Source organism: Motacilla alba, chromosome 12 (assembly GCF_015832195.1).
Source record: "Motacilla alba alba isolate MOTALB_02 chromosome 12, Motacilla_alba_V1.0_pri, whole genome shotgun sequence".
Taxonomy (NCBI): Eukaryota; Metazoa; Chordata; class Aves; order Passeriformes; family Motacillidae; genus Motacilla; species Motacilla alba.
This window is the reverse complement of record NC_052027.1, coordinates 8519809-8543791: the sequence shown is the minus strand read 5'-3', so window position 1 is coordinate 8543791 and position 23983 is coordinate 8519809. Positions and strand designations below refer to the sequence as shown.

Here is a 23983-nt window from a genome sequence, read left to right as displayed (position 1 = left end):
ATTTTTCCCATGTTTAATTAATTCATTTAATTTTGTGGCAAATGAGAATAATGGGGCTTAATTTTGCTATTTATGTTTTGATTGATAAGTATGAAGATCACAGGAGATTTAGCTTTACAAACCAAAATTAAGTGACCTCTCCATGAGGGCGATTTGGCACATGTCCTTCACTCAGTGCATGGAAGTGGAGATGGCACAGAAGCAACCGTGGCTCTGTTCAGGTTACAGGAAGATGAAATGTGAAAATTTGTAATGCAAAACTCTTATCATATGAATGGAAATTTGTACCCAGTGGGAAACACAGCTTGCTGGCCAAAGACTGCTCTGACCAGCTCCCCTTTTGATACAGCACTGCTTTCCTTTATGTAACAGGAGATGGGCACTGATGTGCCTCAGAGGGCCAGGGAGCACTGGGAATTCAGATAAATGGATTGTAGGGGGTGCCTGAGCTGAGGATAACTGGCTTTACTTTTTTTTCCTGTTTATGAACCACAGAAGACTTCCGTGCAATTTAGCAAGTTTCTTGGTATTTTTCCTGTCCGTAGTGTTGCATTCATAATATTTTTGGTCTACCTTGCCTAGTTTGAGTGTCAATTCTTTCTGAAAGGATTTGGAAAGGATTTGTCATTGGAAGGATGAAACAGAGGCAGTCCTGGCTTCCTTTGGAGCTTTTGAGACAGAGATGGAAAATAACACCACAAGACTTGCAGCAGCATTTGGTGGCTGGAGTTTGTCCCTGGTGATCCAGGACCCGGTGGGATGGAGATGTGGTAAGTGAGCCCTCACCATCCTGCCTCTGCTGGTGAGTTGGCTTGGAAGAAATGTGGAGTTTTGTTTGCACATTGAGCAAACATGGGCTGAACTGCACCTTCTCTCAGGGTGGCTCTGCTGGTGAGTTTGCTGGTTTGGCCTCCCAGGCTGACGCTGCTGCTGGCCCCACACAGATGGTCACTTGGGCAAGGCTCTGGGATGAGACACAGTGGGCTCAGAACCCAGCAAGAGAGAAGAGCTTTTGTTACCCCCTGCCAGAAGCACTGCATGTATTGAGGGATTGGGAAAAGCTACACGAATTTCTTTGAATTTAACCTCAAAATCTAATTTCAAAGGTAACCGCTTTCAAATTTCCAACTGTCTTTAAGTCTTAGTACTGAAAGCCCCTTGCATTCCCCCAGTGGCAATGCTCAGCAGCCCTTGAAATTATTTCCAGCATGTATTTTAAGTTTCCAAAGAAGAAAGCACAGGGAAAAAATAAAAAAAATCTAGATTCTCCTCAGTGATGTTGCATCAATACTTGGCTGATCTGTGTAATGTGAAGCACAGCAGAGCAGAGCTGAGCTACCAGTAGCTCACTAACGAGAGGATTAGATTTGCCTGCAGATGGGCTGGCATAACTTAAGCAAGAGGGCAGACGTGGAGCAAAGTCAAACTTGGGCTCTGGGTGAAGGTGATACAGCTTTTCCTCTGAAGAGCATCTGCTGCAAAAGCAGCAGGCAGGAAAGCAAAGCAAAAGCAGTTGTTTGGCCAGGGCTTAAAGAGCATCCTGCACTGAGTAAGTGCAGCTTTGCTTTGTTTTTTTTACTACTACTAATTGTATTTATGTTCCTGACCAGCCCAAGTGCTCTGAGGTTTAGATGTGATAGTCAAATCCAATCAAAATATACTCACTCTCTCAAGTAGGATCAGGTTAACAAATAACATCCTCTGAGGTGGGCTGGGGAACAGGGAGACCAAACTGACAGCAAAGAGTTTTCAAAGCCAAGAAATAACATAGCGGTGCCTTTTCTCATTGGTCTGGAAAAGGGTAGGGATGAGACCCCAGGCTGTGGATGTGGGGGAGGTAAGTGCTGTGGTCACCCTGCTGCTCAGCATGGGGGTGGTTCTGAATTTCTTGGAGTTTCTTTGAGGTTTCCTCATTGAATGCAGATGATTCAAAAAAATGTGGCTGCTCCAGGGGGACCTTTGTCAATTATTTTTGATAGTCTGCAGAGCAAATTATTCAATCTCATACTTAAATGTTTCTATTTAATATCTATTTAAAGTCTGTTACTATTGAAATAGAAATTGTTGCCATGTCTCTGTAAAAGATGAACAAATTTTCCACCATTTAAAATACAGAACAGAAATGTTTGCAGTTTATTTCTGCACTTCCTGCATCATGTCTGACAATTTTTCCATCCTCATCTATTATGAAATTTGCAATCTGGCCACGGTTTATTGTCATGCTATTATATTAAATTTCCATATTTTTATTATTCTACAAGTTTTAGAATTTACATTCATACCTTTAGATTCCTTTTTCTTATTGTCTGCTCTTCCTTGCTGCTGATCTATGGTTCTTGAGATCATAGCCATGACTTCTCCATTTGTAATTGCATTTAAAAGCATTTTTACAGCTTTCATTTTAATTGGGTATTTTTCCTGTTTAAAGAAACCTTCTTTGATGGTTGAAAGGGTTGTTTGTTTGTTTGTTTCTCTTGTCTCCTGTTTATTATTCACTCAGTTTATTTGCCTGAAAAGCATTTTCAGTTTGTATTTTGCCTTGCTGGTTTTCTAAAGTACCAGCAGCCAGCATTAATGGTCAAGCAGGTATCTGCAGAGCAGAATGAAATGTGGCCCTGATTACTAGGAGTAAATTCATGATGAATACTTAGGTTGGTGATTCGTTCTCTTCATCTGTTTTTTTTTATCCAGGGAGATTGACTGCTGAACCACCTCAGTGCAACTACTGTATTTTTTTTCTGTTAGAAAGTTATCAGTTTCCTAAGTGTTTCCTGAAGTTGAGCCCCTGTGGTAATCTAACTTTTTCCTGATATCATGGTAGATATATTTCAGTAGGTCTGGAGGGGTCTCAGAGGGACAGCTCTCAATGCACTATGGTAGCATACTATACTAGCTGGGTCTGAAATTTAAAGAAAAGCCCCTCATTCTGTTTTCTTTATGTTTAGGAAGCAAATATAGCTGTTTTAGTCAGGACAGAGCAGGGATTACAGCCATGGGTGATAAAGAGGTAGAAGGTGCAAATTCAGTAAAGGACCAATAAAAGCTGTTGACTCAGGAAGGGCCAGCGGCTGAAATTAGCTGGATTACCCAGCTAAATAAATTATCTGGAAAATCCATCTGAATTAGCTCAAGTTGAGCCACGGGCTGATAAGTGGGCAAATCACTCTCACGGGCTGGCAGGTAGAAGATGGACATCTGAGAGACCATCAGCCCTCCTGGAGGAAGGAGCAGAGGCTGAAGCTTCCAGCACCCAAATGTCTCATGCTGAGGATGAGGAGGGGCTCTTGGGGGCTCAGAGTTTGGCTGTGGGAGCAGAGCTGGCAGTTCAGGGCTGCTGTCTCCCTGCTCTGGGAGCACTGAGGCTGTGATCCAAGGACCTGCTCCCTGGAGCTCTGCAGGCTGGATGGAGCAGGGAAGGGGTCAGTCAGCTGTGAGAGCTGGTGGTGGTAGAAATGAGAGAGGAAATCATAATTGCAAATAGCAGGTGAAAGCAGCTGAAATTAATTAGCACTGCAGTGAGAGGTGAAGTTGCAGGAAGCTGCACATAGTGCTGTGTGTAACTGCCTGCTGATTGTCACAATCTCTTTGTTTGTCCACAATCCCTCAAGGCAAATTGTAGCCCCTTCACATAAGGAGTTGGAGGAACAATTGTGTTTTGGCCTCAGAGAGAAATTCTTGTTAACTTGAGCAAGTAAAACATCCATGCTGCTTATTCTATGCTTTTCATGCACTTGCTGGCTGTTAGCTTGGCATATTACAAGTAAAGCTATGAAGAGATGACATTACTTTTTCTTTTCACCATTTTTCCTATAAATTTATTCTTCATGTCTCTGCAGAAACCAAGTTTCTCCTCTATTGTTCTTGTTATTGACATTATACATAGATAAAGCAATTTCAGAAAGTATTTCTCCTAGTTAGGCAGAGCAGAGTTCCAATATACCATGGGCACATCTGTCAACATGATGCCCCTGCCTGTCTTTATTTTCTCAGTTTGCTTGTGGTCCATTTAAAATTAGATTACGACTGATTGGTTCCTGCATTCAAACTGCTTTGAACAATGTTCCATCCATGGGCATATAAAACAAAACTGAGGCGACTGCAAAGCCTGAGGGATCAATTCCAAATATCACTCTGTAATAAAAACTGTATTTCCTTAATTTTTTTATTGATTCAGCACTCATTCTCCTGTAATGTTGCCGTGGTAATATTAAAACTCAGTGACTGACATTGGCATCCCATAGAAGTAATTTAAATAGCAGTACCAGGGAAGAAAGCAGGCTTTGCTTTTGCAACGATTTTGCTTAAACTGGCACAGAGGAACTGCCTTGGATGGAGGGAATAGACTGGGCACCTTTTTCCTTTGAAATATGTCATGTGTATTTCTTGCAGCCCTGTACTATGCCTGTGAAGCCAACAGGACTCCTGCTGTTGGCACAGCTGGGTGCAGCCTTTGAAAGCAGGTATGAATTTTTGGGTTGTAGGTGGGAACAGGTTATTTGTGTAGGGCACAGGGCTGCTGTCTGTTCAAACAAGCCCCAGCCTGTTCTTCTTTTAATTCATGATACAAAGCAAAGGAAAAGAGCATTCCTGTGAAACTGAAGACATTTGGCCAATTAATAGTCACAAAAGGAGTGCATCTTACAGGTGGGAATTTCAAAGGACCTCATGAGGTTTGGGTTCACAGAGCCAGTCAGTGAAGTGGGAGCTGGACATGAGTCCTTCAAAGTGCCTGGGAGTCCTTGCTTGCCCATGGAAAGTAGGGTGGAGATTTTGTTACATGCTGTGAACCTCCAAGATCTGTAACACTGCACTGGTGAGAGGCATTTCTCAGTCTGCACTGCCCATGAGGTGTTTGCTGGGGAAAACAAGGTATTCCCAGCACTCCAGCTAGGCTTTCTGCTTCCTGTGGACACACACAAGTAAAGGACTCTGCTAAAAATGAAGTAAAACTTGAAAGTTAGATATATGAGAGCTCCAGAGGCTGCTGGATAGTTTCTCTGTCCAGACAGGTTAGTTACCAATCTGCTTTCATAAGTGTCCCAGACCATAAAAATGACATGTCCGGAGTCTGTTTCTGGACTGGGAAGATTTTAATGGAAATAGTCTCCTGCAGGAAGTCCCCAAGGTCTGGCAGAGATAATATTTCATGTTGGGTTAAGCATAAATCTCCAAGATGTTTGTAGTCCACAACTTGGAAACAAAAAACAGGGAAAAGTTTGATCAAAACTGTCCTGTTGAGGTGTACTAACCAGAATGATTCCCAGAAGCAAAACTGATTAATGGGATGTTTAAAATAACCCAAACCCATTCAGTGGTAATTCATGAGGGAGGACTGTGACAAAGTGTTTGCTGGACTGGGTGCTAGGAGCAAAGCCAAAGGCATTCTCCCTTGGCTCAGCCTGATTAAAAAGCAAATCCCACCCACCCACCCCTGAGCAAAGAAGGAGCTGAGATCTGGTCCAAAATCAGCATCTCTGCACCCAAGAGGGGAAGTAACACCTGTTTGACACTAAGGGGCTGTTTCATGGCTCTGCAAACTGTGCTTGTTGTTGACATCAGATGCCAATTAAGAGTGGAAAAAACATGGTTTAGATCTTGACTGAGTGGCATGAACATCCCCTTGAGCTGTGCCGGAGCCTGGGCATCTTTGCCTTGGTGCAGGACACGTGGCAGTGAGCAGTGCCACAGGCTCAGCTGCCAGAGGGGGACACAGCCCACTCCACCTTCTACCACACCAGGGAAATCTTCCACCCTGGGCCCAGCGAGGGGAGAGTGCCCTGCCCCATCCCTGCTTCCCAAAGTGGAGGGCTGCTTCCTCTGGACTTGTTTGCTGTTGACTGAAGTCAGGCAGTGGTTTTGTTCTGGTGCAATGCTGAACGAATATTGAGTGTGCCTCTAAGATAAAGTCATTATTTAGGAGCTCATTAAAGTACTGGCCTTGAAAAAATTTCCCACTGCTAATATCCTCTTCCATCACTGTGTCAGGGACTGGAGCTGTTTAGAGAAAGTGCTCTGTGGCTGTCTCCCATCTCTTACCTGGGGGCCACCAGGACCAGGGCTGGAACAAAACTTTTCTAAGCCTAGAGCTAAGAAAGGTGTTAACATGAGCAGTAAATTGCTAAGTAACCCTGGCAAAACCCCTCAGCACCTTCATTTCCAGAAAAGATCCTGAGGCTGTTTTCTCTCTACTCCTCCCTTTAGTGAGCTGGGGCACTGCTCTGTGCTGTGAAACCACTCCTCCCTCTTGCTTTTCACCCCCACTCCCCACTTTTCCTCCTCATGCTTCTGAAATTCACCTCTTGCTGTACCTGCAGGTTTTGCAATAGGAAGGGAGCAATCAGCCCTGCCATTCCCACACATTGCTGTCCTGTGTGCTGGGAGAGAGTTGGATCCCCAGGAGACACCTCTGCCCCTGGGGCCACATCTGAGCCTGCAGCTTGGGAAGCAGCTTCGGCCTGTGTCCAGTGCTTGAAGGTAACCTCAGAAAGGTCAAAAATGAGTTGCTGAACTTCACTGTTTAAAAATCCTCCCATGTAGCCCCAGTGTGGTTTCCTAGGTGGACACTGGCAGCGTTATTGCAGTGTTGGCAGATCCCTATTCAGGAGAACATCAAGTGTCCATGCTGGAGAGCCTCTCCACAGCCCACCTTTCCTCCAGGCAATGTGTAAAGGCCTGCTGGAGCTTAAATAAATACTAATTTGCAGTAAATACCAATTTGCAGTAACGGTATTTAATCCTTTTCAAACCATAATTTACAGTATCAGATTATTATCATAATATCTTATCTGCAGTTCCTAATGCTTTATTGTTATCCCATTACAGGGAGTTCTGCTGCCAGTGCATATTGTCTATTTCTCTTACAAATGTTCTACAGAAACCTTATTAATTATTAGTCTCATAAAACACCTGTTAATGTTACCATTTTAATAAATCTCCTCCTTAATTAAATTAGGTTGTTCTGATAGTAATCCTCTAATGTCCACTGCCTTTCTGTTCTCATCAAAGTCTGATTGTAGAGTGGGAAGCAGCATTCAATTATAATTGATGTAGGTCATAATTCAGAACCAAATTATAACATATAAAGCCATATGATCATTGAGGAATATAATAGATCTCAATACTAAAGTGTCATTTGGATTGATTAGTGCTGTTTCTAGAGCCTTGTTAGAGGTGAGAAAAGGCTTAATTCAAAAGGATCTTTTGTTTTGCTTTTCTTTTTCTCTCTTTTTGTCTTGAATTTGTGTACTTTATTTCCTCCCTTGATAGGCAGCATCTACCTCAGCTGCTCTGGGACAGTGCTCATGACTACTTTCTCACTCTTTCCCACTGGTGTTTCAGTTCTAAAGCTGAGCTCTTTTTTTATTATTTTTTAAAGGCAGACCACATGACAATTTTATTTAATGATTTAATAAAACCTTTTCTCCTGAGATTAGATGCAAGAAATCTTGATGCTGATCTATTACTGCTGCTACCCAAGCATGAAAGTACAGTTATGTATGATGCAGCAATGCTAAAGATACAAGAAAATACTTTAAAGTATACCAGAATGAAGACCTTACCCTGGCTGTAAAGTTGGCACCAGGAAGGTTCCCCACACGGGCTCCAGGACAGTCCCTCTCTGCTAGGGGATGTCTCAGGGGAACCCTGTCTTGGATCTTGTTGGTCTCACACAGGTCCTGTTTGCATGGCAGGTCTGGGTACCCCTCAGCCTTGACTGCTTCTTTCCAGTTTTCTGAGCAGAGCTGTGACATGGTCTGTGGCATTAGTGGTGATCTCTTATCTTGCAGGATACCCTGGGACAAAAAGCAGAACTTTGCCAGGACCACAGTCATTAACTGACTCAGCTCTCAAGATCTTTTCTGCTGCTGGGAAAAAACCTTGTTTCAGTTGCTGCACTGTCTGCCTCTCCTCCCATCATCCTCATTTACCTTCCTCATGACACCTACAGTCATTTATTGCCCAAGAAAGCAATGCAGCAAAATGTTATCTGTGGTTTTAGTTGGTTTTGATATAATTTAGAAGCTCGGGTCCTTTTCAGGGCCTTCCCCTTGCCCTGTGCACATCTGCTTCCTCCCTACCATTCCACCTGCTCTCCTGTGGCCTTCAGTATCCAGTCCCTCTGGATTTCACTGACTGCTGTCCTCAGTAGGATATTGGCTTCTTCTGGCCATTTCATGAGGTGGATCCCATCTCTCCCTGGTTATGCTCATTTTTCAACGGAGATACTCATGGCTGGAATTTGTGAATCATTTTTGAATTAACCAAAGGATGCTGTAGCTACTTTGTATGTGATCTGATCCTTAAAAAAAACTGCCTTGCATTCTTCCTTTTAAAACTGAGTTACACACCAAAAAGATTTTGGAGAGAAAAGCTACGAGCTTCATTTGGATGATGCTGAAATGAAATATTTTTACTTTTTAAAATGAAACATGTTGGTTTATTTGGATTATTTGCCTTGTGTTTTCCAACAATGGAAGTATTTTATGAATTTTTATTCTTCCTCTGCTTGTAGCTTGCTGTAATTGTGTTATTTTGATTCTTTCTGCAGTATTGGTTTTGGTTTCTCATTTGCTCAGTTCCAGATCCATCAGTTTTGAGGTTTCCATTCCCGCCCCATGTGTTATCCACAGTATTTAAGATATGGATGCAGAAGATGAGTACTGCAATCCCAAGTCATTGAAAGAAAAAAAAAAAGAAGTGGAAATCCATGGAAAGGATCTGTGGAATTTGACTATTAAGGCGTAGGTGTGACACAAGTAACTTGAAAAGCCCCAAGAGCAGACCAAGGGGTTGGTTTGGTACCTCTGACCAAATTACAATCACCCTCTGGCATTTTTCTGCAGCCTGAACTGCAGCCATTGCCCGCTGTAGGTCTGCAGGAATTTTTAGGAAGCAGATTCTGCAGCAGAGGCTTGCAGTGAGGCATTGGCTCCTGGAATCCATGGTGGATCTTCCTGTGGGAAAGAGATGGTGCCTCTTGCTCTGTGTGCTCCGGAAGAGCCCTCATTCACTGGTGCACAATGTGATAATTGAGAGGGAGTTTCCTGGAGCTGAATGCTGCCTGCCCGGGGTCAGCAGCTGCTCTTCCATCTTGCCTTCCTTTGACATCCCTTGTGAAGGCCCAGCATGGAGTTGGAGGGAGTCCTCTGAGCTGATGAGCCCCTTTGTTGCTAAGAGACGTCTCCTGGAAGAGCAGCACTCATCAGCTTGTTGGGAGTGGATAACAAACTGTGGGTTAAGGTAGTTGGAAAATACTTCTATACATTAACTACAAAAAGAGGGAAATTATCCTGAAATATGGGGTATTCTGGTCGCTCTTGAACCATGGAGATGTTTAAGCCATGCAGAGTGTGGCAGAGCCCAGCATCTGCTGGGTCCTGTCTCTGCTCTCTCCCATCACACAGAGACAGGCAGAGACCATTAACAGGTCAATGTGGTGCTGCTCAGAGCTGTGTGGGGCCCAGCCTCACTGAACTTTGGTAGATGAAGCGTGTCTGCTGAGTTATAGTCCTACTAGAGAGAGATTCATTGCTCCTGCTAGGAGATAATGCATTTCAGGGTATTTTTTGGAATGTCACACATCTCTGCTGGGAGAGTGGAGGCAGGGCATGGAGTCACTCATCCCAAGCACACTGCACTTTGTGCCTCACCCTCCCCAAATAATTCTTTGGTCCATTTAACATCAAAAAAGTCATGCCTGTGAGCCCTTTGCAAGAAACAGCATGGAATTTGTGCCTTGTGAGGCCTCATCCTTCCCAGGAACACCTTCCTGGCTGGTAGGGAGCCCCCTGCTCAGTGCAGCTTCTTCTCTCTCCTTCACCCCCGTGGTGTTTTAGTGGCTTGGGAGGGGAGGGGCTGTCTCCAAACGACCAGTGGGGCAGCACTGGTGTCCCAGGGCAGCACAGAGCACAGCACAAGGTACAGGGCACAGCTGTGCTTTGCAGTGGAGCGCCTCTCCGGTGTCCTGCACACTTGCTTGCTGCACATTAGTGGGACACGGTGGAAAATTGATGTACGATTTCTCTGCCTTCAGATGGAGCAGAAATACCATTCTGCCAGAGAAGTGGGCTTCCACAGTGCTGAATGGCTCAAAGAATGGTTCCTATCAAGGCTGATAATCTTCCCTGGCGATAACGCAGTGGATTATACAGCGATTGGATGTTGAGAGTAGCTGACCTTAATCTCCCTTAACTTTGGTTTTCTTTCCCATCTGATAATAATGGAGAAAGTACAACAAGTGCCACAGAAGATTACACACATCCTGCCACACTTTGCAGATGGCTGATACAAAAATCAGAGACAATGCTAAAATAATTAAAAAGCTCGCAAAAAATGAAACAGTGCACTCAGCTCTTTTTGTGAGGCTGTGGCTAAGGAAACAGCCAGCCAGCCTGAAATGGACAATATAAATGTAAGTAGATCTTATTAAGATTCTGTGTGGCTGTTAAATCATCCTCAGCCGTTGCTTCCAGCTTAGTGCCACAGCTAATGGTGAAGAGAGGAAGAGATTAGTTTAGGCTACTTTGAGACATCACAGATATATACGTGGGAGGCATCCTCTGTTTCTTGAACTTGTATTTCACTGACCTGCTATGTGACGAGTGGAGTGCCAAAAATACAGAAGAGTTGGCACATAAAATCCATGTCTACTCTATCTACTCTGTCAAGGCTTAAAAAAAAAAAGTCCTGAATGAGCCTTGGAGAGTCAACAAATCACTAAAATAGCAGCTAAAAGGGGAAGTTCAGCACGAGTTCAAGTCATTAAAATTCCCTCTAATGTATGCTCTTGCAGACCAGTGGGCTGAGCGTGATCCTGGGGAGGGAAGGATGTGTGTGAGCTTGTGTGCAAGGGGAAAATGGACAAGGCTGATGTTGCTGACCTTCAGTGTGCAAGCCTGGTCATTCCTGTTGTTTGAGATGGCTGTGTGGGAAGAAAAGATCAGTGGGGCAGCTCTGAGCTGGAAATGGGGAGAAATGATCTTTAGGATGGCTTTCTTGGGCAAATCCCCACCTGTGTGCAGAGTGTGCACATTTTTGTCTCGGGCTTTTGCTGGTACTTGCACAAGGTCTCAAGGGGGAGGCAGCTAGGTAAGGGAATGGCTGTGGTGGAGTGTAAACATAGATTCTTCATTTAGGAAACGCTTTCCTAATGGTAATATTTGGCTGAGGAGCAGAGAAGGCCTATTAACTGTGAATGTGTTCTTTTCATGTTTTTCCACACAGGCAATGTGGGGAAGAAAAGGAGACTTACACCTGGATTGTCCATGTTAGCCACATTTCTCATTGCCTCCAGAGGGAGTTCTGTTCAGTGCAAAGCAGGCTGGTAAATATATTTTCATTTATTCAGTAGTTCTGAGATTGAAAACGATGGAGACCGGGCAAAAGAAATATCAGGGGTATCTCATATCCAAGTGTTGCTTCATTAAACATCTGAAAATGGCAATGAAAAAGCAGAGATTGCAGAATGAGATTACGAGGGAGCAGGATGATAACATGAAAGCCTCTGTCCTCTGCTTGTACAATACACAAGTGGTCAGAAAAATAAAGGCAGCAAACTATCTTACTGTATAATAGACAAGGATTTTCATAGCTGTTATTTGGGATGCATGGAAAGTAGAAAATGGCTTTACACCAGAGAGTCACTTGTTAACTTTGGATATGTGATATGTGAATGTATAACTGAGATAAAAAAATCATCTGGTTTCATCCTTCTTGTCAGGCAATATTTGCATTCAGAAGCTCCCAATGTAACATTGAGTAGCTAAGGAATATATGACAGAATAAAGCTAACTGACATTGTGCAAAAGAAAATTAATTTCCTTTTATTGCTAAAAGATTTGATCAGTCTTGGCCCTCTCAACAGGCAAAAAAAAAGGTGACTAGACCACAAATGCCTGTGAAGCTGCCTGAAGTCATGACAGTTGCTGGAGAAAGGTGGCAGAGATTCTGCCAAAGGAGAGCAATGTGTACCAGCAGAATCTTGGGACCATGCTGTAAGAACTGGGGTTTAAATCAGTTGCCCAACATCCCTGGAGCAGAAATCCCCCACCTGTGGCACATTCCCCCCCTGCCCCTTGCTGCAAACTCCCACGAACCCTGGGAGCTGCATCACCTCGGGAGCAGCAGCAGGAGCAAGAGTTGGACCTGTTGGGGAGACTGGGGTGACGGGACCTGCCCAAGCCCTGCCTGTGTGTGGGTGACATGTTCTTCAGCTCAGCTGAACCTCCCAGACCCAGCACTGCCCTGATGGTTCCTAAACCAGCTCTGCTGTGGTGGAGATTCTCCAAAAGCCTTTTCCAGCAAGGGAAAATTTGTAAGGTAAATTCCTACTTGAGCACCAGTTTTGGAGTTTTTTAGATTTGTTTTTCTGTAGGAACAAATGGATGTTTGTTTTGGCTTGTACTTGTTTGTGTCTTTAGGTCCTGAGGCAGCAATGAAAGCTGTAATTCCAGCTGTGTGATCTGCTGCCATCCATCCACCTCACATCCCTGGTACCAAATCTCCTGAGACAAAGCACCTCCTTAATTCAAGCCCCGCTCACTCTCTGGGAAAGAGCCGCCCCTGACCTCCTGCCATCCTTTTGTGTCCCCTTGAGGGGCTGAGCTGCCAAACCAAAGGGAGCAGATGGGCCGGGAGGAGTCCAGCCAGCAGTGGCAGGTCAGGTGTTTGGTCACCCAAGCCTCACCTGCTGCCCATGTGGGCTGCTGCTAATGCTGGGGCTTGTCTGCATTAGCTCACATGTGCTCTTCACTGGTTGTCATCCATGGCTTTGCCTTTAAATTTTGATTGTTTAAAGGGCCTTTTAAAATTAGGTTATTGATGTTTTTGTGTCTGTACAGCATTTCACAAGTTACAGTGGTTTTTGTTGTAGTTCTGTAGTTACAGTGATGAGAGGGGTTCTCCAGGAGCCGCCAGCCTTGCCTGGTCTCCCTGCTGGTGGCACCAGACTGCGGCCTCTGGGCACATGGTGACACAGGGGGTGAGAGCAGGAGGGTGAAGATGAATATCTTGATTCTTGCACTACCATCCAACCTAAAATCAGGCTGGCAAGTAGCAGATATCCCAGTGACAGTGAAGCCTGCAGCCTCTGGAGTCCAGAGGCATTAGAGCCTGAAGCGAGCTGAGCTCCCTAATGGCCGCACGCCGTGGTTTTGAGCATCCTGCATCTTCTGCTGATTGTCTGCTGTCGAGCCCTCGCTTCCAGCAGTGCTGGGCTTTCCACTGCATGCCAGCAGCAGCTCTTCCAAACTTCCTTGATTGTGTCTGTCCCTGTTGCTCGGTGCTTGAGTGATGAAATGGAAGGCAGCAAGAGTGACAAAGATTAAATGAGCAGCGAGAGGAACCTGAGCTGAATTTTGGGAGAGTAATTAGTGGTGCCAGTGGCTCCGAGCAGAATAAGGGGGTTTGCTTTCTGCTATTATCTGTGTGGCACTGGAGAAACACCAGGCAACTCCCTCCTGATTCTTCTCTAATTAAAAGGTTTTTATGTGGAAGGACTGTAATATACGAGCATGTGATAAATTAAACGTCATGAGTTCCCCACGCCGTGCTCATGCTGCAGCAAGAAATAGATTCTGCATCTCACAGCATCTCACAGCGAAGCCAGGGAAGAAACTGCTCCTTTCCCACTGCAAACAGGAGCTTGTGGCACTCCCAGCCTGGAGGCCTCCTGCCAGGTTTGCTGTGCCTGGGGACAGTGGCCAGTGTGAGCCAACTGGCCATGGGGTGTCAGAGCCATCCCATGGGTAAAGGCAAAATAAATGCTCTGAGTGTGGTAGAGCTCTGCTGGCATGAGTCCAGGAGGGGAAGCAAAGGAATTGCCTTCTTCCAGCAGAGAGAAAGCAACAGTAGAGCTGCTTCAAGCCGTTGCTGCAGCCCCTGGGCTGCACTGGCCTCTTTCCCAGGACACAGGGTGGAAAATGCAGCTTTTCTGCCCAACTGCAGCAGCTCTGGCTTCTTCCTGACGGCTTCCCCCACACGTCCCTTGTGGTGGGCTGGGGAGCTGCGAGGAGACTGGCAGCCCAGAGGGATGGAGCAGGAAGAAATTGCATCCATCTGCCCCCCAGGGCATGATATCCCTGCTGGGACAGCTCCAGGAGACCATCCCGGGGCTACAGCCAGGAAACACCACCCTCTGCTCCCAGCTGCCCTCCTGAGCACTGGGAAAACAACCAGTGCAATGTCCTGGGGTGACTCCCAAATTTGTCTCAAACAGGAGATGCACTAAAGCAAAATGCACACAGACAAAAAAGGAAATGCTTCAAGATGATCCTAGAGGATTTTTTGGAAGTTTTCTCTGACGTGTCAGTGCTTTTATAAATTTTTTAAAGGCTTGGTTATATTGAAAGGGAGAAGGGAGGTTGTTTTCCTCTGGCTTGGAGTCAGTGGTTAAAAATATAGCTGTAGGTTAAAAATAATTGTGAAATAAAATTAATATCTGCTCCTCAATGCCATAAGAAAGCCAAAATATAACTTTTCAGGTTTTAAGACCAGGTTTTAAGCCTGACCAAAACAACCCAAGAGTTCAGTATCATGTTGAAATACTTGAGTGAATCCAAATCTGTGTGTTCTAGAGAAAAAGCTTTATTTCCAAAAAAGCTTTATTTCCAAAAAAGCTCATTAAGCTCTCCATAAGCATCACCTCCTGGCCTGTCCTTGCAGTAGAAGAAATGGTTTATTACTATCCTTCTAAAGGATTCTTTTTATTTATATAGGTAAAACTCATGCACAGTGTAAACACACCAAAAAGCACACACCCTATTGAATTTTCCGAGACAGGTATTTTAAATCTGGCCTTTTTCAAAACTGCAGGCATGCATTATTTACACTGGAGAATTATAATGTAACAAAGCTGTATTAGATTAAAATTGTTCCATAAAATATTATGATTATAATTTTTGTAGCTTGACTTAAGGTGAACAATTTCTACAAAAATATGAATTATTTTCTGTTACAAAAAAATTATTCAGTGTGGGCTCTGTGTATTACAGTTATTAATCTTTCTATTTAAATGCAAATTTTTCCTTTCAACTGAGAGCTAAAGATACTTTTTATACAACTAATAAAACACAGCTCTGATCTTCTGATCCCTCATAAGGGAGATGGCTTTTTCTGCTGTGTTTGGGATGTCTCTGCTGGAACATGGTATTCCTTTACAGCAAGGATGCTCTCTTCATAAATACATTGAGAGTTACCTGCTCAAAATGGAATTCTCATTTGTACAGCAAGGTGTGACTTGGACAATCCTCCTTGTAAAAAGAGAAAAGAGCTAAGAAGAGCAGTGACCTTTTGTGGCCGTGTGCTGTGCCTGCAACCTAGGAGGGTCATTTATCCTTGGAAAGTCTTGGTTTGTATCCTAGTGGGTTCGCTGCTGTGAGAAACCTGAAACTGAGGTTTCTTTGAGAGGCTGGAGTCAGCTCAGGTGGGAGCTGGTCTGGTGACTCTGGCAGGGGACTCAGGGGGGCTGCTTGGAGGTGTTTCATTGCCCTGTGAAGCAGTTGTTGAAGATCTGCCAGGCTTTACAGTCACCACAGTGCTTGTGCTGTTCAGAAACTGCAGAGAGCCTCATTTCAGCCCCAGAATGCCAGATACCCCCAATACCACCACAACCTCCAGGGGCATGGGCAGTTTGCTCTGCATAAGTGTCAGAGATTCTGTCTGAACAGTTCCCATATGCAGGAGGGAGTGGAAGTTGTCCCGTTGGATCAGGAGAAGACTTCCAGTGTCTGATCCCTGGGAGCTGCAATCAGCTGAGATTTCTGCTTGCCACACGTGCCTGAATGTGACAAGGAGAGAGGTAACTCCTATCTGGCAGCTTGTGTCCTGAAGCAGAAATCAAAGCTGTTTATGTGATTTCATTTTCGGTAACAATTTCAGGCTAATTTCTGCCAATTTTTCATCTGACAAAGTGCTTCTATTACCCTGAGCAACTCCAAGGACAGCTTCCTTAATAATGTTTATATTGTTCAAATTTAGTTTAGTATTAGCAAAGGAAGTTGAAAACAACTCTGCATCTCCATCTTTCATCCTTGCATGATCACAAACCTCCCATTCCACCTCCCAAGAAATGCTGTTTCCTGCCAGCGGAGAGCTTTCTGATGGTTTTCCAGGTTCTGCATGGTCTGGCAGAGCATGTGTCTGGCCACCCCTTGGTCTCCCTTGTTAGTGGTGCTCTGACTCACCCTGGATGGGAGCTTGGCTGCTCCAGCAGCTGGAAATGTGGGTAATTGAAAAGGCTGAAGTAGTGAGTGCTGTTATAATTAACTGTCTGTATTAGGCATTTTACAGTTCTGACACCTCGCAAGAGTGGAAGTTTAATGAGAATGGAGAGAGGCTCAAAAGCAATCCATTTTCCCAGTAAAGATTGTAATGAAGGTGTGAAATGATGCACAGCTAACTAAACCTGTCTGTAATAGCCTCTCTGTTATAATGTAGTGATCTGACACCTTGGAAAAACAATACAGTGCATATGTATAAATATATCTATATACATCTATATCATCTATATCTATATCATATCTATATATCTATCTATATATCTATATCTATATCTATATCTATATCTAATATATAGCTGTATCATTGATATCTATCTATATCTATCTATATCTCTCTTTCCTTGCAGTGTTAGTATAATAGATCATGCAGCTTGACTGGTTGTGCCACGTGTAGGTCAGGTGCCAAAATGTGTAAAGAACTGATGTTGACAAAAAATGCTCATTTGCTGAGTAAAGATGAATGCAGCCCAAAGAAAGGCCCAGAAAATGTCCCAGAGAGGGCATGCAAGTGGAGCACAAGGGGCTGTGAATACCTGTGCCAGGGCCAGCTGTGACACAGCACAAAGGACTTCTGTGACCCATTTGCACCAGCCCGGCCTCCTCACTGCACTCCTGTCATGAATTCCTTGGGATCTGCCCAGGAGGGGCAGGAAGAGCAGAGGTGTTTTCTCACTATTGCTTCAGAAGAGGCTCAGTCTCTGACTATCAGTTTAAAATCCAACTGCAGCACCTGTAAACAGCACACTTTCCCTAGCAAACCCCTGTAGTCTTCACTGTCATTGCATCTCTGTCTACATTTGCAAGGGATGCATCAGATTTCAGTGGGTGCAGCAGGAATGGGAATGAGGATGGCACACACCACGTGGCTTCTGGTGGCACTTGGGAGTCAGTGGCCCTCTCAGGTAATTTTTGGAAATGGATGCTTTCCTCTGGGATCTTGTCTCTCTGCATTGGATCTTCCTAGGTTTGAATGTCCCACCCCTGCAGGGTTTCACTCTCAGCTGGTGAGGAGCTGAGCACCTGCTGAGCCCCGTGCCCTGCTGGAGCAGGTGCTCCTCTGCACACCCACACTGTGGTGCACGGTCAGGAGGTCATTTCTGCCCACACACTGGCCCAAAGCTGTCCCCAGCATGGAGCACTGAGAGCTGCTGCAGATGTGTTTCCCTCACAGGCAGGTTTCCTTTTGGGTGGGTAAGTTTGCTTGTTTACCTGGGAGCCATTTGTCACCATTGTCACCTTTGCTCTGAGGCACCTCAGCATCCTCACCTGGTGGGAACACGGGGCTGCTGCCACCTCTGGGTTCCCAGCCAGGCTGAGGGGGCTGAGGGCCAGGAGCTCACAGGTCTGATATTTGCCCTGCTGGACCCTAAATGCAGACAGGCATGAGGGGCTGCTTCCATTCTGTGCAGCTCTTGCTCCACTTTGATCCCAAAAAGCTTTTCCTGGCTGACCTGAATTACCTTCTCCGTTTTTAAATATGTAATTTCTATGACTGATATAAATGTCAAGCGCATAGATGAAGAATAAAAATAGAGATAAACACCTTGTTAATTTTCATCATTATGTAAATACCTGAACCCATAAATTACAATAATTAGTTTTACTTTCTTTTTTTTTCCTCTCCTTGGCTTAATATGGCTGAGCCTTCTCATAGCTGCTTGTAGGATAGAGCCTTGATTGCTACACTACACGAGTTTTGTGTGTGGCATATGGTGAGGTCTCATGAAACATAATTGTGGAGCACTAATGTTCAGCTCTCCTGTGGGGAGTATCACATCCTGAAGGGTGACTCCTTTCAGTAACACCAAGATCCTATAGGAAAAGAGCTTCTTTTAAAGCTCTCAGCCATGTGATTTATGGTAAATAACACTCGTATTCGCATATTATGTGTTTCTGCTCTTGAGGTTTGCCCTTGTTGGTGCTCAAATTTGTTTTTGTTTAGCATGTCACAGGACTTGGAGCAGTACAGTTTTGCCAAAAAGCGTGGGAAGGCTATGTAAACACCATCCAAGCTTTCTATGTACTCTGCATCCTCTCCAGTATGTTTAAATGTTCCAGCTATGCAGCTAAAGTACACCCACTAATACAAGTTAATACAAAGACATGGTTATATAACGGAAGCACTTTAACTAGATTTTTATAAAGAGAACAAGAGGATCCCCTGAGATATTGTTGTACAAATAACAAAAGACAGAAGCTCAATTAGTGAAAGCATGGAAGTGAAAAGTGAGACAAAAATAATGTAGAGTAAAATTCAGTAGGTATATTAGTTTGCAAAGGATACTTTCTTATACATTAAAGGGCTGCACTGAGGAGTGAATTACCTGCTTTCCCTATGACAGGTTTCTAAACTGAGGTTGTCAGAATTTTTTTGCAGTGTTCTGACTCAAGATAGGAAAAGTCAATTCCTTAATTCTACTAGATGGAGGTGTCACTTTGAAACTTCCATTTACTTTTTTTCATTACAGGAGAGCAGAAGTTGTCCAGATTTTTTTTTTTTTTTGCCATTTTGTGTTCCCCAGAGACTCCAACAATAACCAATGATAGCTTTTTTGTCCATATTATTTTACATTAATATTTTCCAAACAGAAATATATAGAAGCATGAGCCTCAACAGTTGGCCAGCAAGTAAAGGAAGAAGGGATTTGGTTTACAGAAATAAATCCAATCCTTATTCTTTTTCCTTAGAAGCCGACAGTGTGTTTCCAGCAAGGTGAGACTACATAACAAAATGTTGCACTCTGGCCCATGCCTGCAGAGTTCTTTGGTAATGTGACTTCTGAAGGCCTTTATGCCTTCCCTAGAACAAAGCTGTGGTTTCCTGTCTGATCTCCTAAGAGAGCCCAGGAGCCAGCAGGGCTGCCTGCAGCATGTGCAATATGCAGTTTGCACTGAGTTCAGACACTCCACAGCCTGATTTCATGCAGCTTCACATGCTTTAATCCTGCTCTCATGGCAGTTCTCTCTCTGGGACTGCCAAGTGTCCATACCAGCCACTGGTCTCATGGGGAAAGTCCAATTGTGCAGAACCCTGGGAATAACCCTTGTAAAATGCAGCTGCTAAGAAAAAATGAAATTATCAGTCAAAAGTGTTTCCCTATTAGTTGGTTCAAAATGATTGGTTTTGGCAACCTTCTTCTGTCAGTCACTGGTCCCGTGTATTTACATAGGGCTTAGTGATGAAACTACTTGGAAACGTGTGAAATTATGTATTTTGCAACTTAAATCACCCTTCACCAGCTAAAAAGGAAACCCAAGGAGAAAACTGACACTGGGAGAGGCAGGGTTTGTGAGGAAACTATTCAGGGTGAAGCTGGAGCTGTCAGGAGCAGCTCCTGGTCTGGGGGAATGTGTGGGGCAGCGAGATTCAATTCAGTTTTGTGGCATTTGGCTGCAGCCTCCACCTCTGTGTGCTCCTACCCTGGAAAGAGAAAAGATATTTTCAGAGCAAAGATTTTCTGTGTAAAGCACCTTGGAAGAATGTATGAATGTGTCTTTTTCTGAAATGGCAGTTTGTTTCTATATTGCTCTTTTATTTTTTGTTTGTTTTTATGTGGAATTAGAAATTATACAATTAATTTGACTCCTTAAGTCATTGTATTATTAAATGTTTCAGAACTTGAGTCACTACTTTGCTGTCACTAGAAATTGGCAGCTCATTGTCCCCACTACAAAGATGCTGTGAGCCAGGGTTTGGTGTGGGCTTGTTTTGATTAGGGTCGATATCAAATTTTAGGGGTTTTATTTTGCCAATGTTATGGTTGGGTTTGCATGCATGAAAACACAGCCCTGTTCTGTTTCTGAGCAATGAAAATGCTGCTTCCCTGTGCAGGAGACCCGGAAAGCAGTCTTGAAATTTTCTTCCCAAAGGTGATGCACTGCCTGGCTGATGGCAGAAGAGAAGCAATATGAGCAGCATTGCTTGATTTAATAGCATGAGATCCTCACAATGTGTTTCAGTTTATAATATTCTGGAGATAAGAATCTTTAAATACTGAAGGAGCATACAGTGTACAAGCATTGTATTGATATTTTTCTATGCTATCATAACCACAGATTCATCTGCTTGTCCTTATGTTAGCAATTTAATTTTAATCCAGGGCAATAATGAAAAAGTGCATTACTGGGGAAAAACAAACTCTTCATAGCCTGTGTTCCTGATATTTTTAGGGAATTGAATTGCATTTTCTGTTGACAATACTAGGCTATCTTTAGGCTTTCTGTGAACATCCATGAACAACACAAATGTGTCTGCTAATGTATTGTCAGCCAGAGGAAAATATAGACTATTTGTAGCTCTTGTATTGGGGGGCGGATCTGGAGCCCCATCTGTGCCCTGTTGCACTTTTACTCTGCAATTTCCTGTGAGGAACTGGAGCAGCTTTGGGGGTGTGGGGAGGCACTTCTGGATATGCTGAGGCTGAGCTGGGAGCCTGCCCTGCTCTCAGGGTGTCCCTGCCAGCTCTGGATGGTGATGGAGCAGGGCTGGGCTGAGCTGCCCCACGCTTGGGGGGAGATGAGGGTCAGGGTGGGAGTGCTCAGGCAGGGGTGGCTATTTCTGCTCAAATGGGTTAAAATTCCCCTCATCTCTGAGAGTGATTTTAACTGGCAACAGCAGGAATCCATTCTGATGCTGAAAACCAGATCCTTTTTCTTTTTCTTTTTTTTTTTTCTGGTATTTAGGAGCAGTTTGGTGGTACAGGTCTGTGACAAACACTGGCTGTTCAGGGACAGGTTTTCCTTGCCACAACACAACCCTAGCCACAGATTTGTTAAAAAAAGTGGGAGCAATCAAGTGCTCAAAAGTGCTGTAGAATAAGAATAATTTGGATTCGATTTTTAAATAATTTAATGTATTTTTATAGAGAGATACAGAGGACTCAAAAGTCCTACAAGAAGGAGCACAATATGAGATTTATTTCCCAAAGCTGTTTTTTCTAAACTCTTGCCAAGAATCTTCTACTACAATTTTGAGCTTTATTAAAAAAAATCCTAGGAGAAATGTGTACTATTCTTCATCAAACTACTTAGGACATATTCCTAAGAGTCACTCACACTCCCACACACACCTTTCCACAAGTGAGATAAATTGAGAATGTCACTATCTTTAATGTTAGAAGTATTTCCATCTTCCACTGCAAATATGCAGTGATGCATCTAGAATAGCACTGTCAGGGGAAGAAATCTTCACACGAACAGAATTTAGCTATTTGTGTTCTCTTTCTAAATGCACTTAGTGTTTTTTCTTCAGTGGGATCGTGTTGGCTGCAGGGAAATGGAGAAAGAAAACTGCTTCTTTAGATGTGAGCCTGTTCTGAGTCCTGCCCCTTGGCCAGTCTCTGGCAGCCTGCACCCAGTCCTGAGCCTTGCCAAGCTGTGGGAGATGCTGACTGCAGGGCATTGCACTTGCTGACAGCAAGGTGGGTGCAGGGAAATTGGTTTGACACGTGCTGGTGGGGCTGAGCGTGGCCTTCACCTCCTGGGTCTGCACAAAACTGCTGGCTCCAGTGGGGAAGCAGATGGGAATGAGGACTTGAGAACTAATCTCCTGTCTGTGATTCTGCCTCTGTGACTAATTGCTCTGAAATTTGCACATGTAATAGCTTTTGCTTCTCCTAATACCTCTTACTAGGTTAGCATTTTAAAAAGATGTATTTTCTTGTCATTAACAGCACTAGATGCAAATGTGGAAGCAGATAGATACACATTGCTTATTAATTAAAATAGGAGCACAAATTTTGGGCAGTGCAGTCAGGCTCCAAGGAGTACCTGATCCCCTGTCCAAGGCAGGGGATGCAGCAAGAAATGCACCCCCTGCACCTCTCCTCTGTGGGGACTCACAAATTAGAAATTTCAAGGGCTGTTGAACACTGTGAATTTTCACTGGGGATCAGCACAAAGTTATTTGGCATGGGAGGTTCTGTAACTGTGATACATTGGGAAAGTTCATACTGTGCAATGGCCCTAAAACTCACCCATCCTCCTCTAGTATGCAGAGACCCAGCGCTCAGATGTGTTTAATATAAAGCAGGTAGGATATGAGCTGACTGGAGCAGTTTTTCTGTCTCTTGTTGCCTTTACATTATTCATCTTAGGATCATCTCCTGTGCTATTTATATTCAGCATAAATAATAATTAAACCAGGGGACAGAGGTGTGGTGTGAATGTGAAGAAAAACTCCATGTCCCTGATGTTGCAAAGTTGGAAAGTTAGCCAGGACTGGGGGAGGCCTTAGTCTGAGGTAAGGTGGTCTGTTGGAAATGCTTGCTTCCTACAGGAAAGCATTAACATGCAAACACTACTCTTAAGTGGCCAGAATGTAGTGATTAAAGTGCTCTTGCTGTGTGATCTTGGGCCTCTTGCCCTTTCTGTTCCTTAATTAATTTCCTCTATCATTTATGTATTAATAAAAACAAATTACCTGCTTCATGGGAGGTGAGAGGTTCTATTCATTTATGTTTGCAAACAGTATTGAGATCCAAGGAAGGAAGGAAGGAAGAGGCTGCAGAAGTGAGACTGCTGTATTTAGTGCATGAATGATATATGACAAGGTTTTATTCCTTGGCAGTCTGATAATTTGACATAGCAGTCAGTCTTTTTCCTTTCTACTGTTTAACTTTCTTTTCCTGACATTTTCTGTAAGGCACTACTTTTGCCTCTAGTGTGATATATAAATGAATGCATGTATGGACACTGATTTTGGGTTGATCACTACCTTTGTTTCAGCCTTCTTTCTTTCATGATCATTTATGGAGAAGGGCACTGCCCAGTGACTGTGGAGTCATCTGCCAGCAGGTCATATATTTGCAAATAATGTTGGGATTAAAAATTGTTTCCATGTCCCCCTTTCATGGAATAAACACGGATTTATCTCCTGGAACAATGCTCTGGTTTTTGCTATTACTAACAGGGTAGCAGCTATGGGGGTTCTCCTGCATGGGACAGAGGTGCACAGACAGGACAGTTCCAGCTAGACATGGAGAGCTAGTTCTTGTCTACTGACACAAATTGCTCTACAACTCAGATTTTTAATTTCTTCCTCAGAAAGTGAACTGGATCAAGCTCTTACAGTCCATATGCAACATGCACTAGCTCTGGCCAGATGCTGCCTGTGTCAGTTTTGCTGGTGGAGTTCAGCAGAGGCTGATGCATGTCCATGAAAGAGAGAGCTGTGCTATCAACAGGTGCTCCTGATACCTTTAGTCCTGGTGAGTAATGCAAACAAACACAATGTTTCTTCCTATCTGTGCAAACCAGTCTCAGGATGGAAGCAACATGAAAAGCCAGCATCTCTTCTCTTGTAATGTCTAATAGCAACATCTAATTCTGGATTTTCAAAGCTTTTGCCTTAAGGTGCTGCTGTGATATGGAGTGTGTTTGTGCCCAGGCAGTGCCGGGAGAGCAGCTCAGTGCAATTCCGTATGCAGAGAGCTCTGGGCTGGGCTCCCCTTGGAGTTCCTCAGCAGGCACTAAAGATGTGTCATCCTTTGAGTTATCTCTTACTTTTAACTCAGATTTCCTCCATGAAAACTGTTTTGGTCTTGATTCCAAAACACTACACAGAATACTGCATTTCACAGCATCCTTTGCCACGGAGTTTTGCCAGGGGAGCAGTGGGGAGGGCGAGCAGATGGGAGCTGCCTTTGGGGCTGTGCCTGCCTTCACCCCTCACGTGTGTCCTGCCTTTTTCATCAGCAGTTTTCTTT

General features: G+C 44.0%; 1 long non-coding RNA gene across 1 annotated transcript; it reads left to right on the top strand.

Annotated features, from left to right (window-relative positions):
• Positions 1-6326: 6326 nt before the first annotated feature.
• Positions 6327-23447, top strand: LOC119706100. Its single transcript, XR_005258398.1, has 3 exons — positions 6327-6474; positions 11224-11323; positions 23322-23447. It is a non-coding gene; the product is annotated as an uncharacterized LOC119706100 (long non-coding RNA).
• Positions 23448-23983: the final 536 nt, after the last annotated feature.